Genomic DNA, 4539 nt, shown 5'->3' with positions numbered 1-4539 from the left:
GCATAGGGAAGGAGGGCCACCCAGTCACCGCCAGTCTCCATGGTCATATTAGTCAGGGTCTCTTTTACAGTTCTATTCATCCTCTCTACCTGTCCAGAACTCTGGGGCCTGTAAGCACAATGTAGTTTCCAATCTGCCCCAAGCACAGAAGCAAGTCCCTGGCTTACCTTGGCGACGAAAGCAGGTCCATTGTCTGATCCTATCCTTACAGGAAAGCCATACCTGGGCGGGATGTCTTCTAATATCTTTCTGGCTACCACCTGTGCAGTCTCACGCTTAGTTGGAAAGGCCTCTATCCATCCTGAAAAGATATCTATAAAAACTAACAAATACTTATACCCATACTTCCCGGGTTTAACCTCAGTGAAGTCTACCTCCCAGTAAGCTCCTGGCCTGTCTCCTCTCTCTCGACTCCCTGGCTCCTGATGGCTCTGCCCTGTATCTGTCAATTGGCAGACTTTGCACTCCCTAACAATCTGCTCTATCTTTTCATAAACACCTTTAACTCTTAGTCCCGTGTGCTGCACCAAGTCCTGCATCCTCTTTTTTCCTCTTTTAAACACTCCGGTAGTAGGCTCCTTAACAGCAAGTACAGGATATATTCCTTCATGTACTTCCCTTAAGATTAAGGGAACAAAAGTCATTTTGGGGGAAACGAAGCAGCAGGATAACTTATGGAAACAGAGGCCAGGGGTAGGCAACTAAGAAATATGGTATCTAAAAACTTAGAAATGCTATCTTTGCTTCAAAGAGAGGCAACTGAATGCATTCTTTCCTAAGGGATGCATTTCCCACCCAACCATTCACAACTGCCTGACAGGATGCCCCAAAATGCAGATAGCAGGGTGTCTCCTGGTTTCAAGGGTAAGGATCTGCATTCTTACCTGGAATACCAGGTGTAGTTAAAGCAAAGACGAAGCACCTAGCTTTGTATAACTTAAAGCCAGACCCCCTGCCTTTACCCTGTAAATACCCAACAGCCCAAGGAGCTGAGTCTCTCTGGGTGTCTCCTTGTCGGTGTGTGTGTCCGTGTCTTTGTGCCCCTATGAGATCACCCACACTCTGCTAGCGTGTGCCCCTGACCTTCTGTTTGTCTGCTTTTTTTTTGTCTGTTTCCTTGCTCGCTTACTTAATAAAGCTCTGCCAAGTTTTCTTACCATGTGACTTGTCCAGAAATTCTTATTCTGCGATTGAAAGTCAAGAACCCTAAGTGAAGAGTTCCTATATGTAAAGGGGAGCTTCACGAATCCTTACCTCTGTCCAGTGGCAAAAATAAAAGCAACCGACAAACACAGAAACAAAACTGACAACAGAGAGACAAACAGATAATCGACCGGAGGCAGAACTGAAAGTAGAACGCCGCCTCACGCCCCTCCGCTTCGTCCCGCCAGAAATTCCAGGGGAGTGAGGGGATTCCTGGTCCCTCCAGGAGGGTCTGGAACATCTTCCAAGACCCTGGGTGGACGACCCGCCAGGATGTCCGCTTAGGTCTTAGGCCAACCTGCACAGGTACAGATATCAGGCCCCAGAAACAAAGCAACAAAACGAAAGAAAGCGAACAATGAGACTCACCAATCAGCAGTAGACTCTCCAGTGTAGGGGTCCTGTTATGCCCAGATCGTGGATCCCCAAAGACCACCAAGGAGTCCAATCTGATGCAAGCACACGAGAGTCGTTCATTGCAAGCTCAAGTCTGGACTCACAACCCTTACTAATGCAGCACCTCAGAGTTGAGAGCCCCGACCCCGCATTACACAAGGTTTAATAGGTTACAAAGTTAGGCTGAGGGTATTTCCAGTGTAGCAACTACATGATTGGTTAACATATAGCAAGCCAGTCTTGTCACACTCTTATTGGCTGGGCTGCAGGGGTGGGCTAAACGGCAGGAATGTTAGCAATGCTATCTTTTGTTGTTTTGGTTTGGTTTGGTTTGGTTGGCCCTGGGTCTTGAACTCTAGACCTGGGTGCTGTCCCTGAGCACTTCAGCTCAAGGCTAGCACTCTACCACTAGAGCCAGAGCACCACTTCCAGTTTTCTGAGCGGTTACTGGAGAAAAAAGTTTCTCGACAAGGCGATGGTGGCTCACGCCTGTCATCCTAGCTACTCAGGAGGTTGAGATCTGAGGATTGAGGTTCAAAGCCAGCCTGGGCAGGAAAGACTGGGAGACTCTTATCTCCAATAAACCACTCAGAAAACCAGAAGTGGCGCTGTGGCTCAAGTGGTAGAGCGCTAGCCTTCAGCTAAAGAGCTGAGGGACAGCGCCCAGGCCCAGAGTTCAAGTCCCATGACTGAAAAAAAAAAAGTTTCTTGGACATTCCCGCCCCGGCTGGCTTTGAACCTCAATCCTCAGATCTCAGCCTCCTGAGTAGCTGGGATTACAGGAGTGAGCCACCAGCACTTGGCTCCTCTTCCTGTCTTTCTACATCCTATCAAATATTTTTACAGTCTATCTAGCACTGAAAATGTCACAGGATCTCAAATGAGTCTCTACAGGGCTGCTTGGGGTCTTCATCATGGAAAGAAGGTGGAACAGCCCCCCAAAATAAAGTTTGGGGCAGGGGAGGGTGTGGTGAGAGGGAGATTCCCCGATTCTGAGAACTGCTGTACCCTGAAGTCTTTCCAACTCATCAGAGCCATGGCAGAACATTCCAGAAGCCAAAATGAAGAGCAGTGGATTCTTAAAGCTGGACAGAGATCCCAAAGCCAGCCACAACACCTTCCAGAGGAGGGAGGGCCACGCTGAACCCCGCCTTGACCTCCTCTTACTGGCCAGGCCCCTTCCCCTCCCCGCCCCCCAATGCCTGGCTCCAGCCACCCTGTGCACATGCCCAGCCCCCATCGGAGGCCCTGGCCAGCACTGACCAGCTGGCCAGGGCACGTGGCCGCTTCTAGGGTGCAGTTGGGCTGTGTGGCCTGCCACCCCCCCGCCACGCGCTGCGGTGGGGGCACAGCTATTGGGGTGGGCAGGTGCCAGGCCGTGCTATGGCAGCTGCCAGGGAAAAGAAGCAGCGGGCACGGCTCCAGGCCCATGCAGCTGGCATCCCAGGCCTCAGCAGAGCCTGTGCGTGGAGAAGATTTTGGAGGGGAGTCAGGGGGCCCCACATCAGTCACAGCACCTGCAGCTTGGGGCTGGGGCTCCTGCTAACTGTACAGCCCTGGATTCGAATGCTCAGCTGTTCTCACAGATTTTCTGCACATCTCCTGGCAGTCACTAGACCTCTCCTGGTGGAGTTAAGCTTCCCTGGTTCAGACACACAGACACAGGGCCCCTGGTGGGTAAGGGGGTGGTGTGTCTCCAGACTCCAGGGGCTCTTTGTTGTCTTTGGCTGGCCTGGGAGCGGGGATGCTGTGGCTCACGGCTGTCATCCTAGCTACTCAGGAGGTTGAGATCTGGGGATCACAATTCAAAGCCAGTCTGGGTAGTTAACCACCAAAAAAACCCAGAAATGGCACTGTGGCTCAAGTGGTAGAGCGCTAACCTTGAGCCAAAGAAGCTCAGGGACAGTGTCCAGGCCCTGAGTTCAAGCCCCAGCACTGGCAAAAAAAAAAAAAAAAAAAGTCATGGACTTTCCTGCCCCAGCTGGTTTTGAAAGGTGACCCTCAGATCTCAGCCTTCTGAGCACCTCGGATGGCAGGCGTGAGCACCAGTGCCCAGCTGAGGCTCAGATTGTTTCTTCCCTTGTGATGGCCTCCACCTTCTCAGGTGAGCCCCTCCCCAACCCCCTGGCCAGGGGCCCTGAGGGCCTTTCCCCTTCAAACCATCTTCTGTCTTGGTGGTGCTGGCTGTGGGGGGCCCAGGCAGGAGAGACTGTGAGACTCCTATCTCCAATAAACCACCAGAAAACCGGAAGTGGCGCTGTAGCTCAGGTGGTAGAGCGCTCGCCTTGAGCTAGCCCTGGTGGCGCTGGGCGCAGGAATCTGGGGCCACCTTTGCTGCCACCAGGACTCTGCCCAACCACCCAGGTACCAGGACAGCGCCCTGAACCGCAGGTGTGGGTGTCTGCGTGCGGCCCCGTGTGGCAGCTCCCGGAACTGCAGGTGTTAGACTTCTGCAAAGAGGGAGAAGACATGCAGAAAAACCTACATTTGTTTCTCAAAAATACACAGGAAGCTCCCAGTAGTGGGGAAGGGAGGACCAGCCTCTCATTTCTTTCTTTCTTTATATTTTTGATTTTTTAATATACATTTTTTATTGTAAAGATACTGTAGAGAGGGGTTACAGTTACATGAGTGAGGTAATGAATACATTTCCTATCAAACATTGTTACCCCTCTCTTTATATATATATATAATCAGTTCTGGGGCTTGAACTCAGGGCCTGGGCACCGTCCTTGAGCTTTTTTGCAAACAGCTGGTGCTCTGTCACTTGAGTCACAGTGTTACTTATGGCTTCTTTTGGTGGTTCATTGGTTCATTGGAAGATAAGAATCTCCTGTACTTTTTTTTTTTTTTTTTGCCAGTTGTAGGGCTTGAACTCTGGGCCTAGGCACTGTACCTGAGCTTCTTTTGCTCAAGGCTAGTGCTCACTTGAGCACAGCG

The 4539-nt window shown here is 51.2% G+C and overlaps 1 long non-coding RNA gene across 1 annotated transcript in view; it reads right to left on the bottom strand.

Annotated features, from left to right (window-relative positions):
• Positions 1-1743, bottom strand: part of LOC105990498 — a 4305-nt gene extending 2562 nt beyond the window's left edge. Inside the window, exons 1-2 of the long non-coding RNA XR_001175313.1 lie at positions 1573-1743; positions 168-301 (exon numbers count right to left, since the gene is read on the bottom strand). This is a non-coding gene — a long non-coding RNA (uncharacterized LOC105990498). The remainder of the gene's footprint in view (positions 1-167; positions 302-1572) is intronic.
• Between the last annotated feature and the right edge of the window lie 2796 nt (positions 1744-4539).

The sequence above is a fragment of the Dipodomys ordii genome, unplaced genomic scaffold, assembly GCF_000151885.1.
Source record: "Dipodomys ordii isolate 6190 unplaced genomic scaffold, Dord_2.0 Scaffold64, whole genome shotgun sequence".
In the NCBI taxonomy this organism is placed as follows: Eukaryota; Metazoa; Chordata; class Mammalia; order Rodentia; family Heteromyidae; genus Dipodomys; species Dipodomys ordii.
The sequence above is the reverse complement of the archived record's forward strand: the minus strand, read 5'-3'. Positions and strand labels throughout refer to the sequence as shown.